This window comes from Delphinus delphis, chromosome 6 (assembly GCF_949987515.2).
Source record: "Delphinus delphis chromosome 6, mDelDel1.2, whole genome shotgun sequence".
In the NCBI taxonomy this organism is placed as follows: Eukaryota; Metazoa; Chordata; class Mammalia; order Artiodactyla; family Delphinidae; genus Delphinus; species Delphinus delphis.
In genome coordinates this window covers 51,861,842-51,877,603 of record NC_082688.1, presented here as the reverse complement: position 1 = coordinate 51,877,603, position 15,762 = coordinate 51,861,842, and the positions used below count along the sequence as shown (strand labels likewise).

Here is a 15,762-nt window from a genome sequence, read left to right as displayed (position 1 = left end):
AAAATAAGATATTTTCACCTATCAAGTTAGCAAAGGTTTTATTAGTAATAATAAATTCCAATAACAATATATTCACTTAATTAGCAGCAAGGTAAACTGGTACAAGCTTTCTGAAACATAATTTCACAATATGTATATTAAGGATCTTTAAACTATATTCTACATAAAACTAGTATTTGTACTTGTAGGAATCAGTCTAAGGAAGTAATTTATACTTTTCTGTATTACTTTTATAAGCAGAAAAACAAAGGTATTACGAAAGTACTAAATAAAGTTTTAATGGAAAAAGAGGCCACAAGCAAATCTTCCAGCAGGACTGCTTTAATATAATACTGCCTACTCCAAACATTTAGAATTACATATGAATGACTCAAAGGAAAGAAAGGCATATTTAGTCTACAAGTCACAAACCTATAAAAGGAAGGTAACTCTGTCCTTCAGCCTCATCAGGAGGAAAATCAGGAGAGGTAATCACGTGATCATATTCGCTCTCCGAAGCAGGAGAAAAGGAGGGTATATCCAGGGGCTCACATGCCTCTGTAAACCAGCCATGTGCAGGGAAAAAAGCAAGGAAAGTTTTAAAGGACTCCCAGGATTTCCTCCAAGCCTGGGCTAAAATGGGTGCTTCCCAGAAATACCCCAGGGAAACTGAAAGAAGATCTCTGAGAAAAGGTTTTATCCTTTCCAGGACAATAGTCTTAACAACCCCAAAGTTATTTACTCCTATCCAAAATCAAGACAACAACTCCCTCCCTGAAAGCTAATGGCAGAATCCAGGGAACAAAATGGAATTCAAGGGTCTGAAGGGCCGCAGGAAGTTTCAGCGCGAAGCCAGTACCAGACCAGATCAGACGTCGACAAGCATCCTGGGAGAGGAGAACCAGCTCAGCTAGGGGAATCCACAAGATCAGAAAAGAAGCATGAACTATTTTCTAAATTAAGATTGGAGACATGGAATCTACACTCCCACTTGACTTACAGGGATGACAGTACAGACCATTAACACTGGAACTATTCCAGGACACCCAGTCACATGGTCATGTGTGATCTGACATCTTCTGTATATGTACGAACCGGTGCCCCTGTGGGACCCATCCTTTTAAGGTAAGCCAGGATATTTTCTACTGCTCAGGTGCTCATAGGGTACAGCTCTGGCTTAGATTAGTCAGAGATATAGTTAGCGACAGAGTAAGATCCAAAATTTAGTATAAACTAGTTTTGGAAGCAAAAGTAAGACCTAATTCTGGATACAGTGAATTCAAAAAGTATAGTAAAATACAGAATAACGGCCCGTCATCTGAATTTTCACTAATACAGCTGACGCAATCACTTAAATCTGGAAGTCATTTCAGAAACTACCATAGATACTTGACTTTTGGATAATTCTTCAAAGACTTGTAGTAAGTTATTAATTATATTCCTCATTTAAAACCGGCTTATAACTGTTTTTAAGTATCACCTGTTTTGTAAGGTGCCTGAGACATTTGGTTCCACCATTTTCAAGCTGCCACAAAATATCAGCACAAGGCAAAAAATTCTAGGATGAAATGGTTCAAAGATGCAAATACCAGAAGCGGGATGTGCATGAGGCTGAGAGGCGGATGCATTTAGAGGGGTAGCCCTGTCCTCCGAAGCTGCTCCCTGAAGGGATGTGCAGTACCCATCTTTCCAACTGTACCCACGTTTACCAGGAATTAACATTGGGAACATCTGTAACATCCCTGAAGCTGGAAAGGGCAGATTTAGGGAGCTGTTTTTACTCATTCTGGCAATTCTAAATTTTCCAACTTTGACTCTATCTAAAGCTATAAATGTAATTGATACAAAATTATTAACTTTTAATGGAAGTCACCATGCCTGAAACACTGACCATGGGTCTTGAGAAATCAGAGAGGGAACCTGAGAAACAGCTCCCATGTCCAAGGAAGGCAGCAGCCCAAAGATGACCCACTCCTGATCCACAGGGAGAGTGAAAAAAATAACAGTACAGGATTCTTTCAAGACAGAAACAACCGTGATTCAAAATACCAGAATGTGCCCTATGGCATAACTAGAAAATAATCAACCATCATATTTTTTGTGACTATCCCAGAAGAAGACTATAGGGATTAATTGAAGGTATATTCTATACTTCTTTAAAAATCCATTTTAGGGCTTCCCTGGTGGCGCAGTGGTTGAGAGTCCGCCTGCCGATGCAGGGGACACGGGTTCGTGCCCCGGTCCAGGAAGATCCCACATGCCGCAGAGGCCCGTGAGCTGTGCGGCCAAAGTAAATAAATAAATAAATGCTCTTAAAAAAAAAAAATCCATTTTAAGAGTTACCATATGACCCAGCAATCCCACTCCTGGGCGTATATCTGGAAAAGACGAAAACTCTAATTCAAAAAGATACATGCACCTCAATGTTCACAGTAGCACTATTTGCAAAAGCCAAGACATGAAAGCAACCTAAATGTCCGTTGACAGATGAATGGATAAAGAAGATGTGGTACATATATACAATGGAGTATTACTCAGCCATATAAAAGAATGAAATGATGCCATCTGCAGCAACATGGATGGACCTAGAGATCATCACAGTAAGTGAAGTAAGTCAGATAGAGAAAGACAAATATTATATATCACTTATATGTGGAATCTAAAGTATGGCACAAATGAACTTATTTACAAAACAGAAACAGACTCTCAGACATAGAGAACAACCTTACGGTTACCAAAGGGGGAAAGGCGGGGAGGGATAAGTTAGGAATTTGATGCGTACACACTACTATATGTAAAACAGGTAAACAATAAGGACCTACTGTATAGCATAGGGAACTGTATTCAATATCTTGTAATAACCTATAACGGTAAAGAATCTGAAAAAAGAATATATATATATGTGTGTGGATATATATGTATGTATATATAAGTGAATGTATAACTGAATCACTTTGCTGTACAACTGAAACTAACACAACATTGTAAATCAACTATATTTCAATTAAAAAAAAAAAGTTTTAGGGAATTCGCTGGTGGTCCAGTAGTTAGGACTTCATACTTCCACTGTACGGGGCCCGGGTTTGATCCCTGGTCGGGGAACTAGGATCCTGCAAGCTGTGTGGCACAGCCAAGAAATAATTAAGTAAATAATTTTAAAAAAAACATTTTAGTATTATTTATGAACATATGAAATAAAATCTATCCCATATGGGCTTCCCTGGTGGCGCAGTGGTTGAGAGTCTGCCTGCCGATGCAGGGGACACGGGCTCGTGCCCCGGTCCGGGAAGATCCCACATGCCACGGAGTGGCTGGGCCCGTGAGCCATGGTCACTGAGCCTGCGCGGCCGGAGCCTGTGCTCCACAGCGGGAGAGGCCACAACAGTGAGAGGCCCGCGTACCGCAAAAAAAAAAAAAAAAAAAAATCTATCCCATATATGCATAATAGAATCAATTAATTATTTCCTCAGTTAATGTAGAAATGAACTCAGACCAAGGCTTTAATTTAACATGAGGTAGAAAGGTGCCTTCTTGAACTGTAAGCCTCATTCAAGGAAGATATATTAGGAGATGTTTTCCAAGAACCTGCAAGGCTGAAAACTAGAGACTATCAAGATCTCTCCCCATAAAACGAACACTTCTCCCAACTCTACCATATGCTCCTCAGCAAGTTCTTCCCCATTCCTGCTCCCTTCCACAGGCCCCAGGTGCACGACATGGAGACTGGCCCTTACTACAACCAAACCAAAAGAGCTCTGGGGTGAAGGAGATTCAACTTGTCTACAAGGCCCTTCCTGGTATGGACGCTGCCTTGGACTGTTTCCTGCTGCACATGGACCTTTCAGCTCCTGGAAACTAACCCTCTAGGCTCTTGGTCCCTCTTAGCCTTTCCCCCAAGGCTTCTGTATCCTCTGTGTGTTAACAAGTCCACTAACACTCAAATCACCCATCCCTATCACCAAGGCTTTCCCCACATATCCCACAGTAACTCCAACAACTGAAACTCTGGCAGGTCCCAGACCCAGCCCAATTCTTGAGCCCATCAGGTTGGAGACAAAGACATCCATACCCTTGTTTCCACTCCCATCTGATGCAACCAAGAACTAAATCAGTTGTATACAGCCAAGGTAACTAGTAAGCCTCTTTCTGAAAAACAAGCTTCCCCGTCTCTCATATTGAAGCTCTCCAGGGGGTAAGGTTCCTGCCTCAGTTTCCCTGTTTAGCACTCGTGTTGCCCAGCAGCACTAGCACCGTGCCCATCATAGTGTGGGCCTGTAGTTTGGAGTCACCTTCTCCCTGTGGGCTGGATCTGGCTGCCTGTGACTAGGCCCAGACACAAACAGACAAGTTACCTGGCCATGAACAACTGCCATGTGGCTAGGTTTGCATATATGCGGGTCAGTCTCTGTTTTCTCCTCAACTCCAGCTATGCTCCACCCTTCAGTGAATGCCTGGCTCCGTGCCCCAGGAGGCTGACCTCATGGATTCCCTCACTTCTATCTTCAGATTGGGTTTCACCAATGGGAAGAGCCAAGAAGAGATGAGAGAGAAGGACAAGAGGTCAGGGTATTTCTTCTACACTCCTCCTGCTACGGTCTGAATGTTGGCGTTCCTCGAAATTCACATTTGAAATCCTCATGTCCAACGCGATGGTATTAGGAGGTGGGGCCTCTGCTTATTAGAATGGAACCCTCATGAATGGGACTACTGCTCTTTTAAAAGAGACCCCCAGTGAGCTCCCTAGCCCTTCCACCCTGTGAGGACACACACAGGAAGACGTCTGCAACCCAGAAGAAGGCCCTCAACTACCAAGCTGGCACCCTGATCTTAAGACTTCCAAAACTGAAAAATATATTTCTGTTGTTTATAAGCCACTAAGCCTGTGGTATTTTTTTATAACAACTTGAACGGACTAAGACGCCCTCCCCAATCTGCCTAGCAGTGGCTGTGGTCCTCTGTGATCACAACACTGGTCCGGCTGCCCCTACAGCACAGCTTCCACTCTCACTGGGCTGCAGAAACAACTGCCCCCACCCTTGCTCCGTCAGGTACAGGATGGTAACAGCTCCCAGCTGTCGCTAGTCCCTGAATACTTCACCATGCTTTGTTGGCTCACTTATCCCTGTCCACACCTTCGTAAGTTGTCCCTTCATCATAGTGTCTTGAGCTGTCTGAACTGGATTCTATTTCTTGCAAGCTCCCCAACTTATATCTTCCATCATATCCTTCCCGCCACCCCATTCCATCTGCCATATTATCCACCCCCTATCTAGGCCAACTCTGCCTGGTGCGCAAGGCATTCCTTTCCTCTGCATCCCACCAAGCGTCCCAACCACACTATAAAACATAGGCATTAGGCTCTGCACACTCCAACTATACAAGCAAGACACCCATGACTTCACTATCTAGCTGGACCATTTCTGACCTGTGACTATCCCAATGCATACCATTCATGCACATCCTCGTTCTGACCCACCTTGCACTCACCATCAGGATGGCGGATGTACCTCGCTCTGGGGTCTTCCCCCTGTATTGAAGCCCAGCTCCACCCTGACTACCAGCTTCCAAATGTTACTCAGGGTCTAGACTGCCCTCATATCTGCCCTTCCATCCCATGACTCTGCTCCAGCTAGCACCTCCTCATTGTAATCCATTGCTGTACCAGCTCTGTCAGCGGACATAAGAAGATGAAAGCCAGAAGACCTCCCATTGAATAATTAGCCTTCCATTAAAAACACTCAAATTCTAGCAGATTCCTTATCCATAAAACTGAGCTATATTTGGCATCATATGTAGAAGCATCATGGTCTTGGGTGACTTTGAAATAGCCAATGATAATTATCCTTGGAATGCCAAGTTCTTTGGAGTTAAAAACTTCCTCTTCTTGCTAGAGTTCTTCATGACTAACTGCTAAATGCCTCCCTCATCCAGTGTCTGACCTCACTCTCTGGGAGACCCACTCCACACTCTGGCAACATCTACCCCAGACTAGAAGCAAAACACCACTTCTCCTGCTCCCTGAGGGTCTGCCTCTTTGCTCTCCAAAACACCACCCCCTTTCTCCCCAGCCTCCCAGCCCTCCCCCTCCAGAACATCAGCCCTCCTGCTTAATAAATAATTCTTACATCTTCCTCCACAACACTTCCTCTTTCTCTCTTGCCGCTTTCATTTACATACTGATGTCATAAAGGAGGCGGGGGTGAGGAAGGGTTATAGCCAGGAGAGAAGATACATTATCTTCTTGGCATTTTACTAATAGGTCTTTTTTTTCTCCTCCTTTCAAAATTTGAAGGGAGCTACACAAGCTGGAACAAATTTCTTTCAAGCTCGTTTAGCCTTTCTTGTGCTTTTTCCATTATCATTTTATAGCGGAGATTTCAGTGAGGATTCACAGTGAGTCATTTTATGAGGCAGCTCCATCTGTACCATCTGCAGGCATGACTTTCCCATCACTCTAGACATTACGTATCTCCTTATGGCAGCCCGGACAGGGGGTGGAGACTGCCAAGCCAGGTCACATGCCAGGAGTCCATCACTCATCTGAAGGGTGTGGGAAGGGTCTGCTTACAATTAGATTCATCTCCTGGTTCTGGATAATATGTCCCTCTGGCTTCAAATTCTTTCTTGCCAGCTCCCTGCTGGCTGGGCCCAGGAGGGGTTGAAGTCCTGCCTTCCTGCTTTCTTTCCTCTTCTCTCTCTCATTCCCATCTCTCTCTCCCCCTTTCTCATTCTCCATTGTCTGCATCTATTTCTCTTTCCCCCATTCCATCTCTTTCCCCTTCTCCACCTTCCTCTCTTTCCATCTCTCCTCCACCTTTTCCCCACTTGGCCCCATTCTTCATCTTCCTGCTCTTATCTTTCCCTCTTTTCTGTCCTTCTCGCTGTTTCTGGTCCTTTGAAAAGAAAATTTTCAGGTCACCCTAACAGGGATCATTGCTGTTTCTCACAGGGTAACCAGACTGCCAAAAATTTTTTAAGTCCATCTCCAGAGGGAGATAATCTCACATTTAACATGTTTTTTAAGACTCATCAGGGCTTGTATATAATGCTAATTGCTGGAGAAAATATACCTAAGCCTTTAGGGGTAGGGATAGGAAAGCCATTTGTAAAATGAAGATTAGTGGGGAGTAGTCACCACTGAATGCGGAAGTAGGACTCCTCAGAAGAGGCATTTCAAAGCTGTTAGTCACTAATGCAGCTCAAAATTTAATTTAGAATAAATTAAATTTTCAGCCATCTCTCCCACGTTCTATTCCATCCATTGTAAAACATCATAACCAAAGATGAGGGGCTTAAGCAATTAATGTCCCTGTAATTTACATTCATTTGCATATAATTTACATCTTACTTGTGAAATCTACCTAAATATATACACGAAGACTCCCAAATCTTTGACACTGTCAATTCAATTTAAAGGGTGTCTAACACTGGCAAAAAGGTCTATCTTTTAATGACTAGTAGAACTATCACTCCATTAAACCGATAAATCTACTTCGTGATTTTGGGGCACCAAGGGGGATTACTGTGGCATGCATGCATGCATTCATTCATTTATAGCATTGCAGAGATACTCATGTAGGTTACATTAGAGATACTCAGTGAGTTATCAAATTCAAATCAGTATGTTCAAATCCCTGTTGTTCTAGCTTACATATTACATGGTAGTTACTTTACCTCTAAAAGTCTCAGTTTCCTCATCTCTAAAAGGTGCACAATAACACCCACCCTTAAAAAATATTATGAAATACACCCTCTATTCTAGTAGAACTTATTGGATGATGCCTGATGCCTTTTCCTTGTCTTAATAAGCTACTCTATTCAGCATTTCTTCATCACAAGATCAACATCAACTCTGACATGGTAGGAAAACCATTTAAAATGGAATCCAAGTTCTGGGTTTGAGTCCCAATTCTAACTGCTAGTTGTATGCCCTTGGTAAAGTCCTATCACTTCTCCAGTTCTCAGTTTCCTCAGCTTTCAAGTTAAAATATGACTGGTATAAAAAGTTGATGAGGGCTTCCCTGGTGGCGCAGTTGTTGGGAGTCCGCCAGCCGATGCAGGGGACATAGGTTCGTGCCCCGGTCCGGGAAGATCCCACATGTCGCAGAGCGGCTGGGCCCGTGAGCCATGGCCACTGAGCCTGCACGTCCGGAGCCTGTGCTCCACAGCGGGAGAGGCCACAACAGTGAGAGGCCCGCGTACCACAAAAAAAAAAAAAAAAGAAAAAAAAAGTTGATGATTGAGCTGAACAATAGCTGTAAAAGTACATTTTACATAAATGTGAAGTATTTTTCTTTTCCAACACAGCTTTTATAAACAACAGTGTGAAAAAGGTGAGCTGCCCTGAGATAAGTATGGGGCTGAGAGATATTTAGTCTGTGAGCCACTTGGCCAAGACAAGTGTACCATATCTGCCATCATCCACCATCTAAAGACTCTACCAAGGGGGTGGGGATGGTGGAAATTTTGACAACTCAACAGTAAAAAATAGAATGTATACATTAATTCACAACAGAAAAGGAAGTGTAAGTCATGGCAGAAAAAAGAAATCTATACCTTTTTCTATACATCAACATTTTTATCTATACATTAATACCACATTGTCATTTGTGAAGTTTAACTTGCAATTTACTCCAAGGCCTAGAAAAAGAATTGGAATATAAGACCCTTGTGGAGTGTCATTCTCTTTGCCCAGAGATGGTTCATGTCCATCAACAACTTCTGGTGTCACTGACCACAAGGGTTTGTTGATTCCTCTGTTAACTCTTCAAGGGGTAGGTGGAGTCACCTTCCTGTAGCCCCTGTCTCTTCTCTCTTGGGAACTTTCAAAGGACTTGGGGTACAACAAATGCTTTCCTGGGCCCTGTGTGGTGAGTTTCCATTTTATCATCACTTATTCAAGATTCAACATGGATATGAACTTAATATAGGAAACCAGAATATAGATTCATGGTTGTAGAGTTACCAGAAAACAGAAAGTACAGCTCTTCCTGTCCTTTCTTTTGTATCCAGGCGGGAAGATTTGCTCCCTACACCATTTCTCATCAGAAAGTAGATAACCAACTAAATAGAAAACTGCTCCCAGATGGCATCATTCAGTAGTGGGAGATCAACATCCTGGAATTTCAGGATCTGCTCTATAACTCTGTGTGATCCTGACAAGTCCCTTAATCCTTCTGATCTCAGTGTTCTCATTTGTAAAAGTATAGGATTCAGTGAAATGGTCTCCATCTAAGCCCACGACATTATCCAGTAATTTTCAGGGTTAACTGAATTGACCAAAGCTAAAATATGGATTTCTGATCAGACACATTATATTTTTTACTCCAAGAGAAAGATTCCTCCTTTTTAAAAAATAGATTAAGAAAAATAAACTGTTAGCTCTGGAGATGTAATGTCATTTTGGTTTTCCTATGTAGTCCATGGTAGACTTTAGGAGCAGAATGATGAGTGTAATTTTAGCCCTGCGATTAAACATGGATTTAAAGCACCTAGCACACGGGCAGATCCAAGCAAATGTTATTTCCCCTTATACAACCTTTCCCAGGGTCTTCAGTGTACTCCTGAAACTGAAAAAGTGAAAGCTGCTCAAATATCTGCTTCCAGAAACACATCTCATCCATGCGATGCCAACAATAGCAAAAGAAATCCCAGTTTTAAGGCAGATGTTGCACACACTCACTGCTTCCTTGTCTTCTGGCACAGGAACTGAGATCTGATACTTGGGGCTTCAGTTTTCCTTTGTGCAAGATGAGCATTAGGTCCTTTGCTTAGAAAGAGCTCAATTGATCTGGCTCCAGGATGACGTGCATGATAAAAAGAAAAACAATGTAAGTGAGGGGAGTTTCTTTTTGTCTTGCAGGTAGCCTCAGAACACTTCTTGCTGCTCAAATGTCGTTTCCCTAATAGTAGGGTAGTAGTGTGGAATGTGAAAAGATTACTCAAAATTAGGGCCATTTTGGAGGCCAGGTGTATTAAAAACTATGCCCTTCCTGCCCCACCTTGACAGAGAAGAACACAGAGGGAAGAAATCAGGACAGGGTTTTCTGTCAGCTCCTGCAATAATAAGATAGTTCAATATATGAATCTTTATTTTTTATAATATATTTTTTTAATTTTTTATTTATTTTTTATTTTTGGCTGCATTGGGTCTTCGTTGCTGCACGTGGGCTTTCTCTAGTTGCGGTGAGCGGGGACTAATCTTTGTTGCGGCGCGGGGGCTTCTCATTGCAGTGGCTTTCTCGTGCTGCAGAGCACGGGCTCTAGGCATGCGGGCTTCAGTAGTTTTGGCACATGGGCTTAGTAGTTGTGGTTCACGGGCTCCAGAGCACAGGCTCAGTAGTTGTGGCGCAGGGGTTTAGTTGCTCCGCGGCATGTGGGATCTTCCTGGACCAGGGCTGAAACCTGTGTCCCCGGCATCAGCAGGTGGATTCTTAACCACCACGCCACCAGGGAAGCCCAATATATGAATCTTTATACCAAAAATTTCAGGGCAAAAATTTCAGTTGATTGGGATAACAAAGCACAAACACCAGATTCCAAAAAGCTTCTCATTCCTTGACTCAGATTCAGAGGCAAAGGCTCACGATGCTGATGAAACAACTATCTAAATAAATAATACAATTTTAATGAAAAACACAAGAGACTGATACAAAAGAATGCAGCCTCCTGCTGCACCAACACATAGCCCCAAGTATAGACACAATCATTTACAACAGGGGTAAAGAGATCCTGTTCTCCCCACAAGTCCTATATGGTAGCCCAAGCCTAACTGATGAAAGATGCCAATTTTTCAATGAACATCCTTTTTCTGATTTTTTTTTCTTTAAAATATTCCAAGAGGTAGAATTATGGATGCCAAGTCTATGCATGTTTTTAAAGCTACTGAGACTTATCCCCAAACTAGTGCATTTTTCTTCAAGGGAAGCCCCTCTGTTTGGTGTGGTGGCATGTGGGATACCCAGGATTGGATGTTAAGTGGCATACAAATCGCAACCTCCTTTCCTTGGCACTGAATAGAATTTAAGGTGCTGCCTGTCATCTTCTTTGCAGCCCAGGCCTACTTTCAGCAGCTCCATTCAGTTTCAAGAGGCTGCATGCTGGACACCAGAGGACAACCACAGAACTGGCTCTTCTCGACACCCTGTGAAGGTCACACGAGCACAAGCCTTTCAGGGGAAGCCCAGATGTCAACAGCCAAAGGAAACAAGAGAGTCGCTCACTAAGGCAGCACTCCCTGCTTTTTTCAACATAAATAATCTATGTTTATTACAGAAAATAGACAGGATAATATTTTAAAAAGCAAAGTCACCCATAACCTCACCACCCAGAGACAACCATCTTTACATGTTTATATATGTCCTTGTATTGATAGAATTCATTCCATATAAATATATAAGTAAACTTGCATTTTATAAAAACAGAATTATAGCATATATATACTATGCTACACTTATTTTTTCAGACTTAGTAATATACAACATTCTATACTTTTGAAAACATCAAATCCTGTACGTTGGCATATTTAGGGTGTTTCCAACTTTTCTCTGTTAAAACATGTAGACACACACACTTGCATGGCATTTAATTCTGGAAGGATATCTATTTTTTTTAAATCGCACTACAATAAACATCTTTGAACATGTATGTTTTCAATGGACATCCTTTTTCTGATTTTTTTTTCTTTAAAATATTCCAAGAGGTAGAATTATGGATGCCAAGTCTATGCACGTTTTTAAAGCTACTGAGACTTATCCCCAAACTGTAGTGCATTTTTCTTCAAGGGGAGCCCCTCTGCTTAGCGTGGTGGTGGCATGTGGGATGCCCAAGATTGGATGTTAAGTGGCATACAAATCCCAACTGCTAAGAAGCCGATGGGAAACAAATTGGAACCCTTTCTAAAGCGTCAAGGTGATTACTGCTTAGTACCCAGATATCTTCCAGCAACTTCATATAAAATATTCCTTCATGTCAGACCCATAATCACCTTTTCAAACTTGTGCCGTGGAGAGTCTCCGATATGTGTTCAGCCTGCAGGGCATAAATCTCTCAGAGCGCACAGCAACCTGCAGAGCTTCCCTCCCACAGGCGTGGGGCTGCTCCGCGGCAGCTGAAAAGCACATGTTGTGGTCCTCCACCCTCACCTCTTCTCCCACACCCTCCTCCAGCTTCCTTCTGCCTTTGGGTTTGCACATTTCTCCTTGACAGTTGCTTTCAGAAAAATATTTCTAAGATGCTTACCTATGCAAATCTGTCTTTCAAAACAGTACCCACAATCAAACCTCAGCGCACGAAAGGCTACACTCATTGGTGGCCAAACGAGCATGTCAGGATGACCAAAGAGGTAGGGATTTGCTGAGCGCCAATATACAGCCCAGAGCCCTTCTGGCCTGAGTTATTTGTCCAGAGGAGGGGAATTTAGATGCTCTGCCCTTCCACTGAAGAGCTGCACACACAAATGAGGACCAGGTAGCAGATGGATCAGGCAGGTGTCGTTCCCCAAGAAGTTGGCATGAAAGTTAACATAAGAGAGGAATCTTTCTCACAGTTCTAGGGTGTTCGCCATCAGACGTGTCATGTCTAACTTCACTAGGAAAAAAACTAATCCATCGAAGCACAAACAGCTTCCCAAGCCCTGTGCTAAGGAGTCCAGCTCGTCCCAAAGCTGCCAAGAGTCCCCATTCATGTTTCCCAGCATCCTCTGAGCGCAGGTAGGCTTGGCTGCCCTCACTTATGTTACCACACACAGGCCTACAAAGCCCTGGCCTGTGTGCATGCAGCATTTTCTGACACTGCAGCACGTGAAATAGCTCTGCTGACCAGAGGGGAAGAGGGGGAGGGCTAAACTGGGAGACTGGGATTGACATATACACACTACTATATACAAAATATATAACTAATAAGAACCTACTATATAGCACAGGGAACTCTACCCAGTACTCTGTAATGACCTATATGGGAAAAGAATCTTTAGAGTGGATATATATGTATGTGTATAACTGACTCACTTTGCTGTACACCTGAAACTAACACAACATTGTAAATTAACCGTACTCCAATAAAAATTTTTTTTAAAGGACTAAAAAAAAAGAAAGAAATAGCTGTGCTGTTATTTCCATTGTGGTCTTGCAGCAAATGCCAAGTGACCTACAAGCACCTGAAATGCACCTGAGACCGGTCACGGGAGAGCTATTTCAAGCCCACGTCTGTGCGGGACCTGGAGCATCAGGGGAAGATCCTAGTGCTGTGCGCTTTGGCCGCCGCTGCTTATGGTCATTGCCACCTGAGTTCATTGCCATCCTCGGGTGTTAGAGCTCAGGGGTAGTTGCTGGGGGAAGGGAAAGCTGGTAAGGACTTGGACAGAATGGTAGGTGTGTATGACAGCTGTATAAAGCTAGCCTGTTAGTGGGAGATGGGGAGGTAGGCGGCACTGGGGGCTCCAGAGGCTGAAAAAATACACCCCTGGTGAGTGGGTATTTTTCTCCAACAGGCTTTCAGGAAGGGGTGAATGCTTTTCTCTCTGCTCAGCATCTCCCAAGTGATGACAAGTTTCTCAGCCAGATCCCCACACTCAGAACGGTCTCAGTCCCTAAACACCACCTCCTGAGAATCCCCAGCCCACTGGTGGGTCGACAGTAGTGATAACAGCACCAACAATAACAGCATCTGTGACGTGTGGAGCCCTACATGCCACTGTACGCTTCCTCGTAAAGACAACTGTACCCAGTTTTATTGAATCCTCCTAACATCTTTGTGAAGTTGGCGTTATTATTCCTCCTTTTATAGATAACTATCCTGAGGCCCAGAGAGGTTACACTGACTGCCCGAGTCAAACAGCTGGCAGACGGCAGAGCGGGGATGGACTGCTCTTAACCTCTGCACCAGGTACACACTCATCTGTTCACTCAGAACGGGGCAGGTACCAAGGGCACGTACTAAGAAGACGAACACATTCACAAGTTTTGCCCATCGGCTGTTTCCCCAGCTTGTATCTCCAGAAGGTTTACTGGGCCACATCATGCTGCCCCCAAACCCACACAACCACCCAAAAACGGTCCCAAACAAAACCGTCCTCTTTCATCCAAACATTTCTTCAGTTCTCACCATGGAACCACCATATCTACATCAACCCTGTGGGAAACTACAGTCATTTATCTAACGCTTCTTCCTTACCTCCATGCAGTAAGTCTTGTTTTTTCTCCTCCAAAATGGTTCTTCAAGGTAGCTGATCATCACTTTCTTATTCCAACTGCCTTGGAGCTGTGCTCCCTGCCTCCAGCACCTAGACCCTCTATTCCGAACACCACACCTTCAGCAGCGCTTCTGCCATTTCCTACCTCCCTCTACACCTACAATCTTGAGGTGAGATTCCTCTGTCTTGATATCAAGGCCCCCTATAGCTGGCCCCATCCTACCTTTCCATACTCCCACCTTTGTTCTACACAATATCACCTCCACCAATCCCCTCACCAACAAGACCCACCTGTCAGTCTGTACCACTCCAACCCAAATCACTGTTCAAGCACCATTCTCATGATTACACAAGTTTAATATTATTGCATTTCACAGAGAACCCAGTGTATAGGACTCAGTCAACACATCCATTTCTAAATTAACTATGATATAGTCTAGACAATTTTCCTGAATCAAAACACGTAGCTTGGGGCTCCCTGGTGGCGCAGTGGTTGAGACTCCGCCTGCCGATGCAGGGGACGCTGGTTCGTGCCCCGGTCTGGGAGGATCCCACATGCCTCGGAGCGACTGGGCCCGTGAGCCATGGCCGCTGAGCCTGCGCGTCCAGAGCCTGTGCTCCGCAACAGAAGAAGCCACAACAGTGAGAGGCCCAAGTACTGAAAAAAAAAACAAACAAACAAAAAAACACGTAGCTTGGCTTTGTATGAAACAGATCTTGGCCATTTATTGACCATAAATTTAAGTGAACCAGTTGAGGAACACAGCCACTTGAAAAAGCCAAGACAAGGCAAACCAGGCCTGTGTCATGAAAAGCATGGTGCCCAGATCATGAATATAGGTCCCAAGACAGCCTCCACCGACCAGGGCACATCCTGAGTGACGCACGCAACTCTGGATGTCCTGCTCAAATTCTGTGTATCACCTGGTCAAGATATTGATCATCCCCAGAAGTGGGATAAAGCTAAGGAAGGGACAGAGAATTGATTACGAAGGAAAAACCGTGGGGCTCGCTTCAGCAGCACATATACTAAAGTTGGAATGATACAGAGAAGATTAGCATGGCCCCTGAACAAGGATGACATGCAAATTCGTAAAGCATTCCATATTTTTAGCTACATGTAAAAGAATGAAATTAGAACACTCCCTAACACCATACACAAAAATAAACTCAAAATGGATTAAAGACCTAAATGTAAGGCCAGACACTATCAAACTCTTAGAGGAAAACATAGGCAGAACACTCTATGACATAAATCACAGCAAGATCCTTTTTGACCCACCTCCTAGAGAAATGGAAATAAAAACAAAAATAAAGAAATGGGACCTAATGAAACTTAAAAGCTTTTGCACAGCAAAGGAAACCATAAACAAGACAAAAAGACAACCCTCAGAATGGGAGAAAATATTTGCAAATGAAGCAACTGTCAAAGGATTAATCTCCAAAATATACAAGCAGCTCATGCAGCTCAATATCAAAAAAAAAAAACCAATCCAAAATATGGGCAGAAGACCTAAACAGACATTTCTCCAAAGAAGATATACAGATTGCCAACAAACACATGAAAGGATGCGCAACATCACTAACCATTA

The 15,762-nt window shown here is 43.4% G+C and overlaps 1 non-coding gene and 1 pseudogene across 1 annotated transcript; one reads left to right on the top strand and one right to left on the bottom strand.

Moving 5' to 3' along the window:
- LOC132427665 (transcription initiation factor IIA subunit 2 pseudogene) overlaps nucleotides 1-15,762 on the bottom strand; it is a 128,400-nt pseudogene that overhangs the window by 104,535 nt on the left and 8,103 nt on the right.
- On the top strand, nucleotides 15,176-15,282 carry LOC132427795 (U6 spliceosomal RNA). The gene has a single exon (XR_009520000.1). It is a non-coding gene; the product is annotated as a U6 spliceosomal RNA (small nuclear RNA).